The sequence below is a fragment of the Mixophyes fleayi genome, chromosome 5, assembly GCF_038048845.1.
Source record: "Mixophyes fleayi isolate aMixFle1 chromosome 5, aMixFle1.hap1, whole genome shotgun sequence".
Taxonomy (NCBI): Eukaryota; Metazoa; Chordata; class Amphibia; order Anura; family Limnodynastidae; genus Mixophyes; species Mixophyes fleayi.
In genome coordinates this window covers 237,927,887-237,940,217 of record NC_134406.1, presented here as the reverse complement: position 1 = coordinate 237,940,217, position 12,331 = coordinate 237,927,887, and the positions used below count along the sequence as shown (strand labels likewise).

Below are 12,331 nucleotides of genomic sequence, written 5' to 3'. Positions count from 1 at the left end.
ACAGCTTCACCATTATCTGACATTGGGAGACTTTCTGTCCTGTCCCTGCGAGGAGCTCACTTATGTATTTGTGGGTAAGACACACGACCTAAGTGCTACCACTCAAATATTCATAGGGAATAGTCAGGTACAGTTTGGCACAAAGGTCTACTGTACTTCTGGGTGTAAGAAGCACTCATCTGTGCAACCCCAAAGGGGATACTATATTAGTTACCTGAATATAAGCAAAACATGTTTTAATTAATTTTAATATCTCATGAAACAAAATAATTGCTTTGCACATTTTGTTTTCTATTTAGGCCAGGCACTAATGCTATAATATGATTAACTGTATTTAATATATGAGTCAAGCAGTTCTTGCTATGATAATATACCTTTGCATGAAGCAGTATTGATAATTTTTTTAGCAGTCTGTTGTGTATTCAATGCAGAACACTGCATAAAAAAAAAACGTAAGAATGTCACAACAGCTTTGACAATATTGGCATCATCCTATTTACAAGCTTTATGATTTCCTTTGCACTTTTGACTATTTTCGCCCCCTCCCTCAGATAAATGCAATTTCATTAAACAAACTGAACGTCTTGACAAGAGGGGTGCTGATTTGCTTTTCAAATGCTATATACTACTGGCACTAGAAAATAAAGTCAACACGTAAATTATTCATTCCCTTTCTTTCATTATAATGAATATTCCACATACAGACATTCTTGTTATCAATTAATTCAAGTAACTTCCTCATCAATTTTTTCCCTTCCTCATTGCTGATGGTTTTATGACCTAGACCTAGGCAATACCCTCAGGCAGTTCATCTAATAATTGACACATTTTCTAACACTGTATAGTGATGCTCCATTCGGTGCTCTGAGGCCATGACTCCAGCTTATTGGAGGCTGCAAGAAGAGACCCTTTTATCCCTCATATATCAGAATATACTGACAGCTCTCCCAAGCAGGGACCAAGCTGATCTTTCCCTTAGGAAAATGTATGCAAAGCAGCCCCAGAACATTCCAATGGTTGCTAGGCATCACAATGGTGACATCTTTATAATAAACATGTTATGCAGAAAAAGGAACAAATAAAGTAATAACAAATTATTACTTCCAGGAGGCAATTTTCAAGATTAACTTGTGTAATAAATTACAGCCATGGTCGGAAAAGCTTGTTACCTATAAAGGTAGTCTACGGTACAGGCCGAAAAAAGAATAATGAAAAAATAAATGAAACAAATGATTCTGTTTTTTTATGCTTGTTTAGCGGGATACACAGTAGGTTCCACAAGCGACTGCCATAAAGCAGGCAGAGGATGGTGGCAGTGTTCACAATATTTAAAGCTTCCTTTGGGAGATTGCTGTAGATATTTTCATATGGTTTAAAAACAGGACATGTTCTTTCTAAGATTTTAGTCCATTTAGTGATATGAACTAAAATTAAAGTTCTATCATCCAAATAAACCAAACTTAATTGAAAACATTTAATAAAGCTTGCCTTGTTGCATTGTAGACAGATTTTAGGTCTCAGCCAGGGGCATAACTAACTCCATGGAAGCCCATGAGGTGAGGTGGGACCCAGCGCTGATTGCCAATCTGCTCCCGAGGTCCCTGCACTGCTCTTCTGCTGCAGAGAGGTGAGTAAATATGCTTCAACTGCTAATTACTTACTCTCAGCTTTAATGATAGAGCTACATAGGTGATTTTCTCTGTGATTAAGTCTCATGAGCTTATATGTTTAAGAAGACAATGCAAATTTAAACAATTTTTTATCATAAGAATAATTGTATTGTTTATATAGTCATTCCCAGTAGGGCTCAACTCACTTGATACATTTTGCAGAGGGGGAGGCAGCCATCTTGGACAGACTAAGTTGCTGTCCTATGTAATCATTCCCTACCCCATTGGAGCTTAGAGCCTAAATTCCTTACCGCACGCACACACACACACACACACACACACACACGCACACGCGCACACGCACACGCACACACACTCTATTTTTGGACTGTGGGAGGAAACTAGAAGAAACCTACATAAACATGAGGAGAAGTACATGAGAAAACCATGAGAATAGGACTCATAGGTGGAATTAAGCCCATGACCCCAGTGCTGTGAGGCAGCAATGCTGACCACTGAGCCACAGTGCAATGTGATTAATCTCATGCTCAAGGGGGGAAAAAATTATATTCTTGCCTAACATCTCCTCAATGAGCGATTAATTGCTTGTTCCATTAAAATTCTATGGAGGTGATTAATTTCATAAATGGCATGTGAGCTGCTTACATTGTGGCATTACACGAAGAGATCATGGCAGTAGAAAGCGATTAAAAATGTCTTGTTTAGTGGAGCACATAGAAGACTGTGAGCTACAAAACAAGTGACCTCTGTTATGAGATTAATCTCTTGACTAAAAGGCGGCTGTGTATCCTAACACTCATTTTATATATTAACTGTGTACTACATCCTATTTTCTGTAGTACAAATAAACCAACATATTTAATTTTACAAACTCTAGTGAAACAGTTTAAGAGTCAATAAAAAATTACAATCAAGAAACCTAAACTATTTAACTTAAAAAATATACATGTGATTGTTCTACAATCACATCGACAAGCTTTCCAAGTTTGTTTTAGAACAGTTTCCACCTTTCCTATAGAAATGAGAATGAGAATCATTTTCAGTATTGCTTCTGTTTCCACAGTGAATGTAATGATCAAGTTTAAAGAGTTAAACTTCAATACACACTAAAAATCCATTGGACAGAATAAATGTATAGAAGCCATTTGAGGAGCAGAGGTTGTTATGCTTTGATGCCCTTCTCTGTGCATATTAAATGTAGCAGTGGTAAGTTAATTAAAATCAAATATTGAACACAGCAGGGCACCTGCAGAAATCCACTAATCTGCTCCAGTTAACCTATAGAGAGGGCAGTACAGGTAACCTCTCAGATAATGCTGTAATGTGCCAAGCATAACCTTTAATGTTATTTTTGTATAAGAAAACTATATTCTAGATAGCTGCTGACAGATCGACTATTCAGGGCTATACCCATTTAAGTATTTTGCTTAGTGAAGCAGGCCTAACGCTTGATCACCTGTTAATTAGGGATTCTGACACCTATGGCCCTTCAATATTTCTCTAGAGCTGAACAAGTTGTAATGTTTACACAATGTTTCGGATGTTTCCCTTCTCCCTGAATCCTCTTTTATAGGTGTTCAAAGTGGGAAAAATACAAACACGGGGCCTGATTCATTAAGAAAAGTAAGGCAAAAAAATTAGTAAGGTTTCTCTTGGACAAAACCATGTAACAATGCAAGGGGTGCATATTAGTTTATTATTTTTCACATAACTTAAATACTGGCTGTTTTTTCATGTAGCACACAAATACTTGATAGTTTTATTTTTACACTAAAATTTAAAGTTGATTTCTGTCTAGGACATGCCCTACCCCAACTATAAATCTGTCCTCACATTTTAAATTTAGCTCCCCCTCCAATGCAACACGGTTTTGCTAAGGTGCAAAGTCACTCATTTTTTGCTTTACTTTCTTAATGAATCAGGCCCAATGTTCTCCGTAAATTATGTTTTGTTTATGGATCATATAAAAGGAAAATAAAGTGAACTAGATTAGTCACTTGTCATGTATAAATAATTGTGGGTCAGGTAAAAGGATGAGCGAAATTGCAGTGAAATTTCACACAAAGCTGTTTTTCAGAGGTGTGAAGATCCAGTGTAACAATCTTTGAGTTTGGCTTCTGCTTAGCCATAGCAGAGAATCCATTCCTCCCCTTATTTTGTTAATTGTCATTTTACAGAATTTATAGTGTATAAATGGAGCTGGAATGAGGCTAAATTTAAGTGAAACAGTTTTAAAAAATGTACTTATCTCTATAAAGGTCACCTACTTGGTGTTCAGGTATTGTCAAATAGTGTGGCCAGGATAACCCCACCCTTTCAAGCACCTGCTATGAGCCTATAAATTAATTGAGCAACTTCCACTTCTGTATTTGTCTGAGAGATATGTTGTTGTCAGTAGCTGCGGGCGAGTGCTGGTGCTTAACTGCTGTTTGGAGGCTTCTGGGGTACCTCTAGGTAAGTTAGCTCTCAATTTAAAAGCATATATATGTATGGCCCAAATATATTGGACTTTCACTGTTTAGAGTTAGAACCACCCTATTAGCGAAAGCGCTGTGGAGTGGCGAGTGACTTTAACATACATTTGCAAATGTGTGCAACTAAGACGTTTGCATTTTTATTTACAGTAGAAATGGCAGGTTTTTTGCTGGCTATAGCAGTGTTCTGGGGGAATTTTCTGTGTCTTTGTTCTTTTTATGATAGCACACTTATCAGGCAATACATTTTTCACGTCAATTACCTCTTGTCAAATCCTCCTTTAATAATCTCACCCCTGAGTAGGTGGGGTTGATATGGCACAATAAGGTGCACCACCCACATGCCAGATTTAATTGATCATGCTATGTCATGTGCTCCATCTGCACCACTGGCCTAAAGATTTCACACAAAGGATAACAGGTAATTGGAAGGTCTTCACAGAAAATAAATCAACTTCTAATTTAATAAGTTGGGTCAAAATTATGGTTGCCAAATGTTCCTCTTTTACCAGAGACAGTCCCCAGTTTGGAGGTTCTGTATCTAGTAAACTGATATTTCCAGTAAAGTCTTGAAGTCTGCTCCCACTTTCCCACCTCCTCAACCTATCCCTTTCCTCTGGAATCTTCCCCTCTTCTTTTAAACATGCTCTTGGCTCCCCCATACTCAAGAAAACGTCCCTTGACCCAGCCTCTCTCTCTAATTACCACCCTATTTTGCTTCTTCCTTTTGCCTCCAAACTCCTTGAACGGGTTGTCTACAACCGTTTCACCTCCTTTCTCTCCTCTCACTCACTCCTTGACCCACACCAATCTGGTATTCGCCTCCTCCACTCCACTGAAACTGCCCTCACTAAGGTCACTAATTACCTTCTACTCGCTAAATCCAAAGGACACTACTCCCTTCTTATCCTTCTTGACCTTTCTGCTGCCTTCGATACCGTTGACCACTACTTTTGCAAATTCTCAAATCAATAGGCCTATGTGACACTGTCCTCTCCTGGTTTTCCTCTTACCTCACCAACCGCTCTTTCTCAGTCTCTACTCATGATTCTACATTTCCATATCTTCCCCTACCTGTTGGTGTTCCTCAAGGCTCTGTTCTTGGCCCCCTGATTTTCTCCCTCTACACCCCCTCCCTTGGTGTGATCATCCGCTCCTTTTGCCTCCAGTACCACCTCTATGCTGATGATACCCAAATTTATCTTTCATCCCCTGACCTCTCCCCTTCCCTTCTGTCTCATGTCTCCTGCTGTCTCTCGGCCATCTCATCTTGGATGTCCCAACGTTTCCTTAAACTCAATATTTCCAAGACTGAGCTTATACTCTTCCCCCCTTCCAGGACTCCCCCCTCCCCTCTCTATTTTCTGTTAATAACGCTACCCTCATTTCTGTCCCCCAAGTCCGATGCCTTGGGGTCATCCTTGATTCCTCCCTCTCATTCAAGCCTCAAATTCTGTCCCTCTCTAAATCTTGCTACTTCCACCTTCGGAATATACCCAAGATACGCCCCTTTCTTACCAGGGAAGCTACGAAAACCCTTGTTCACTCGCTTGTAATCTCTCGCCTTGACTACTGCAACCTCCTTCTCTCTGCCCTACCTGATTCTCATCTTGACCCTCTTAAGTCTATCCTCAATGCTGCTGCCCACCTCATTTTTCTCTCCCGCCGCTCTGTCTCTGCAGTCTCCCTCCAACAGTCACTACATTGGCTCCCCCTGCCCTATAGAATTAAATTTAAACTTCTCACCCTCACCTTTAAAGCTCTTAAGCAATCCTCCCCTCCCTACATCTCCAATCTCATCTCTACCTACACTCCTACACGCCCCCTCCGCACTGCCTGTGACCGCCGCCTCACTACTTCACTGATCACCTCTTCTCACTCCCGTCTTCAGGACTTTGCCTGGGCTGCTCACCTCTTGTGGAATGATCTTCCACGGTCCATCAGGTTAGAATCTACTCTCACAGGCTTCAAGCATGCCCTTAAGACTCATTTCTTTATTCAAGTCTATCAGTCCTCCTCCTAACTCCCTTGTCCTGGCTCTCTCCCCCAGTTAGTACCACCCTACTTGTGTCTCCCCCTTCCCTTTAGGATGTAAGCTCTCAGGAGCAGGGCCCACTTTCCTTGTGTTCTCCTTCTACTATTCCATCACCCTCTGTACCTCTTGGCCTGCTTCGCTAGCCCTGTTTTCTTAAGCTGCGGCCTACTTCTCTGATTTCCACCATCCCTTTCACTATCTGTCCCAGAAATAATCTGATTTGGTTTACCTTGTTACCGTGTTTGTATATATTTTTGTTCTTTCTGTATCATGTTGTGTCTTGGGTCTCTGTTTTCTGTATATGTAATGTACGGCGCTGCGGACCCTTTGTGGCGCCTTATAAGTTAAAGATAATAATAATAATAATAATAATAATAATAATAATAAAGTCCCCATGGCTTTAACTAGGTTTTTTTGTCTTATGATTACCTGCTGATTTTTGTGCCTTATATAGGAATATAAAATAGCTGATAGTACTATATGTAAGTACAACTCTACCATGCTTTTCCTCTGTATATAGGATATATTATAATTTGCCTTATATGGTCTTACTCTAAGAACTTTTAGCTCTTCCTGGGTATAATACACTGGTTGTACATTAGACCTTGGTAGTACCTTGAGGCAATGTGTCAGGAATCCTGCATTTTAATGCAGAACTCGGTATCTGTCTTTCATTTCACAGCGAGACAAACCCATCTGATGAAAGTTCACTGAGATGCAGTCAGGTGATCGCTGACATCAAATATGCGGAAGTTGAACTCCGAAACAGTATTTAAACTTGTTCTGTCCGTCATTCCCTGCCAGAGTATCAACTTTGCAGATCTGAACTCCTGAGCATGTTATCCAGATAACTACTTAACTCCTGATTATTCATACGGCCTGTTCCTATTTTTGTGAAACTTGAATCCTGACTTTGTAATGCGATGACATTTTGGTTTTGACCTTTGACTTTCGCTGACTATTCCTCTGTCTGCTGATTCAGTGTTGCTTGCATCCTGCAGACCTCAGTTATTTTGACCACTTTGCCATCTGAGCTTCTACCTGTAGTGTTCCACCCACATCCTTGTGGCAGGCTCCATACCAGTAGTATCTTAGATGCTGTACTACTGCTCGCTGGCTGTGTTAATCCTATCTGGGGTTGTGTTCACACAAAACAATAATATTTTGGTCATTGCCTGAGTATATCTAGGGGGCACATAGCTATAGGTAAAAAACCTTCTCTATTGTCCACGTCCACCACCCAGGGGTGTGGGAATAGCCCTTTTGCAATCAATGCAGGGACTGTACTCGGCTGTGCTTAACAGCCTAGGACAATAGCAGAGCCTGTAATGGAGCCTTATTGTTTTTGCTGTATTTCTTATTATTGTGTTAGCATATTTGTCAAACAATATATTTTTGTAGAGTTAAGGTGTGCCACCGTTTGGCCATTATTAGTATTTAGTGTGAGGATTGCTTTTGTTATGTGTTTCTTTTTGAGGTCTCTTATTCCATTTATCCTGCCTTGATGTTTGGCATTTGATTTGCTACTGCAGCTCTTAATGCTCAAAGTTTATTGTCATTGTATTATATTATGCCCCCCACCAACATAGGGTGTCTATCATTGCCTTCATTTCCTCTCTGACTGATTGCTATGGGTTACAGCACATTTATTCTTTTTGTGCTTTGTTTTGAAATAATCTATTAGAGGTGTAGCATCCTTTGAGAAGCCTGTTTAATCAACCAATGATTTTTGTACATTTTTTATTTTAATTTGCATGAGTGTGACAAATTCATAAAGAGATATAGTGGATTAAAATGGTAAATGCCTTATCTAACATATACAGAACAAAACAAATCATACATGTATATCCTCCTATAAAATCCAAATCACCGAATACTGTATTGTTTAACAAATTATTTTCCTGTTATCTATCCAACCCAATAATTCACTAATAAAACATATTTAAATAAAATAATAAAGCCACTAATGGGATATATGCGAACACATGTTCTTAATTTCATGGTATTGACCCAGTGAGTCACTTGGATAAAATGTTCATTATATTGTTATCCAACCTGAATTCTTTATACAAGAAGGCATTTTACATTTTCTTACAAATATCTTCTAGCTAAGACAGGGATCATAATTGCCGATAATGATGATGTAAAACATTTATTAGAACAAATACTGTAGGTGTTTTGCAAAGAGCAGCTTTTCTTAAATTGTGATTACTGGATTTTATATTTATTAATATTATAATACAGACAATGTTTTCGCTAATTAAGGGGCTTGTACTTAATTCGCTGTGCAGTTTATGTGGTGCCCTAATAGTTTTTGAAATGTAGTCTTTGCTTTTTTAAGCACCTTTCAAGTATTATGGATTACATTCAATTTACAATACAATTTCTCTGTAGAGCTCATTTAAACATTTGGAGATACCATACTGCTAGATTTAGATTCATCTGATAATGTAATTAATATGTCCATGTCACTTAATGTTAATATTTTCATCTTTAAATTGTAACATCCATATGTTAAATTATGTAAAAAAGGATGTACTGTATATATTTGCTTTCTATTTTTCAAGCCTCAAGACCCCATTGTAGTGAAGATTGTCTGCTCACCAATGTTGTGTGGATGTGGGAAGACATGATGGGGACTTGCATAATCACTCACAATTATTTGGAAGCTTCATTATAAAGAGTTTAATAATAGAATCATAAAGGTCAAGTAAGTTTCAGGTAATTCTCATATGGACATGTGTTTTACATGTTACTACATTCCCTAATAGAAACGGTTGGCTTGTTTCTTGAAAACAATTTCACTTTTTTCAATTTCTTGTTCAAATGAAAATAGCTATAAACTAAATTAATTAATTAGAACATTGACTCAATTATCGTCACAAGAGACATCTTGCAAACTTATTCAAATCCCAGAGGCCTCATCCCAACTTTCTATAGATTGCTAACAACCTCTAAAGGATATTTGTGAATTAAAATGGGAAAACGACAAGGGAGAGACCGTAGAGGTTGAAGAATGGTCATAAATTAGAGAAAGAGTACATAACAAATATATATAATGGGCCTGATTCAGTAAGGCTTGCGAAAAGAGCATATTGTGCATTTTTTAGCAAGGAGCAGATGAAGTGATATGTCTGTGGACGAATATGTGTTTAGGTGCGCTCTACTCTAACAGACAATACACTGTAGGATACATCCAAAGCAAATGTGGAATAAAAAGTTCCAAACTAACACACAGAAAAAAATTGAATTAGTGTCACCTGTTAATAATATAATCATTAATGACAAAACAATAAAAATATATATTTTTTATTTTTACCCCTCCCCAAATACATAAAATGCATTTTTACATTTACTCCTGTTTGCAAACACCACAGGCCTGAATCATTACTGATCTTGTCTGCTATTTTTTGTGGATAATACGAAAAAATCGCCCCTGCGCATGCCCAGAAAAGGGAGATGAGAAGGAAATCCTTCTTAACTTAATTTAAGAAGCTCTCCGAACACTTAAAAAAAGGGTTGGGAAAGGGAGGGGAATCGGCGGGGATCAGGCAGAGATTGTAGTGACTTAAGAGGAGTAGGCATTTAACTCCGGATTCATCGGATAGAGAAGAAGAAATACTTGGTGTTTTTCTTAAATTCATGCTTAACTCTTAAGGAAGCTCGGGGTCATGTTTAAGTCCAAAAAAGCTATAGCCGCAGCGCTGAATAATCACACTAAACTGTTGAAAAAGCATTGTTCATTTAAAATACCCCTACTCATTAAATTTGCCCAACATACATCTTAATATACGTTACACTAATTTTTTTATTTTATTTTATATTAATGTCAAACATTAAACAATGTACTATTTTTTAAAACAACCATGGTGGATGCACAGTTGTAATAAATTGCAATGTGAAGTGGTTGATTTGTAATATCTAACAGCCTATACCTTGTTTGATTTTTTTTAAATGGCTAATAATACGCTAGTATAAATAAATCATTACAGTTTAATTTGTTTAAACTATGTAAATAAAATGTGAGTACATAAACCATGCATACTCTTCCATAAGGAACACATAGAAGGAAACCCACACAAACATGGGGAGGATATTTAAACTCCACAGAGATAAGGCCATGGCTCAGGATTCGAACTCATTACCCTACTGTTGGCAGCTGGATTGTCTAACCACTAAGGCATAGTTTAACTGGAAACAAACATACAACACAACACAGACAATAGTGGCAAGCTAAAGTGCTAATGAGCAAAATGAAATGAACAATTGCACACACCTTCTCAGTAACTGACATGAAGGATCATGTTTCTTTTTTAACATTTAAAATAAGAATGTGTATGCAAATGCATCTCAGAATAAATTGCAATTTAGAAATAAACACAAATATATTTTTATCAGTATAAAATTAAACAACAGATACCCATTAACAGCATTGCATAGACCCAGCATCCTGATCTTGTCATCTGATACCACAGTGGCCCATACACCTGCATATACTTGTCATGGTACAATCCACTATAATAGACTGCTTCATGCACACTTGAAGTTGGTTAGGAGTTTATAGTGGAGTTTACTGGTGTGGTTTTGTATAGTGGACATTTATTTGTATTGAGAGTTATATTTTCTCTTACTCATTTATAGACACTTTAAAAGTTTCTATTTGTAGTGTTGTGAAGGTTTTCAATCTAATATCTATTAAGATGATTCTTATGCACTTCCCAATATTACATGCTTATCTAACAGATCCCCAGCCCTCCTGAAACTGTATAGTCAGGCCACTTCAGGTTCCAGACTGATTTGCAGGGTAAAATATTTTTTCAAATGTGGTTTATATCTCACTTTTTAAAATCGCTAAGATTCTAATAATGCATTTGTTGTTTGGTGATGAAAGTAAAGACATGTTTAATTTTTCTAAACATATACAAATGCATGCACCAGACAGTTTTGACTGTAAAAAATGTTTACCTTTGAAATCTGCAGTTATTTTCTAATCGGGCTGTAATGGCTGCCTCTGCCCCTGCTGAGATTATCAGATGTGAGTTTTCTAGACATAGAAGTTATAAAAATAATGTTGAGGCTTGAGTTTTAAAGCTTAGCTGAAAAAACAAACAAACTAAAGGCTTTCATTGATGAACTACCAGGCCTTAGCTGGTAGATGTCTGCCTCACCTGAAAAATATTCAGTAATCAACAATAGTCTGTGTTCATCATATATCTGACTCACTATGTGAATATTCTTTTCGGTCTAGGTCAAGTACATAAAGTAAGTGTTGTGTCTGTTTATTGATTTTAAGGCACTGATTTGTCAATGTATTCTAATGGACATACCTTGTATTGTCTTTAATTTTGAGGATAACTGAGAAACAGACACCATTTTACTAAATAGCTAAATGGATATAATTTATTCCAAATAACCTTATGACCCAGCTGTCAGCTGGAGCACAAAGGAGGTGCGGCAAGGATCATTTCATGGAGGAGGAGGATCAAGACATGAAGGATTTGCCTTTGTAAGCATGTAAGTATCCATAGTTAACAATGTTAGACCTTTTAGGTTATTGGGGGACCTGCATTACAATTAAGGCATCCACAATTGTGGATTTTACAGCTGGAAAGTACAGGTGTGTACAAAGTACACACAGTCAAGTCATATTTTATTTCCAAATGGTTTTAGGTTGATCTCTTTTTCTTTAATATTTTAACCAGATAAAGAAGACAGCCATTATGGGTTCCAACATGACCTGCCTTGCAACACCTCTAACCATAGCATAAAACAAACATTCATGAGTTTGCATTTGATGTTTTATTTTTTTACAGTTTGTACAGTTTGTTTTTAATTTGTGTTTTATTTGATTAATGAAAAGGTGTTCATGAATAAATATAAATATTTTTAATTCTTAATACTCATTCTCCTATAACTTTGTGCTGCTTTATACACCCTCTTCTGCTACACACCCTTCACTCCATTGTCCATCGGGACACACTTCTCTCCTGGTTCACTTCCTACCTCTCAAACCGTTCCTGTAGTATATCCAGCTCTGGAACATTCTCACTTCCCCTCCCACTCTCTATTGAGGTCTCACAAGGCTTCTTTTTTTTCTAAATGTTGTTCTTTAATATTATGCACCTCTACTCTTGGGACACTAATTTTATCATTTGGCCTCCAATACCACCTTTGTGCTGAGGACACCCAAA

General features: G+C 37.6%; 1 long non-coding RNA gene across 1 annotated transcript; it reads left to right on the top strand.

Moving 5' to 3' along the window:
• The first annotated feature begins 1,463 nt into the window (after positions 1-1,463).
• On the top strand, positions 1,464-11,973 carry LOC142157857 (uncharacterized). Its single transcript, XR_012692661.1, has 4 exons — positions 1,464-1,627; positions 8,708-8,861; positions 10,884-11,654; positions 11,843-11,973. It is a non-coding gene; the product is annotated as an uncharacterized LOC142157857 (long non-coding RNA).
• The last annotated feature ends 358 nt before the right edge of the window (positions 11,974-12,331 follow it).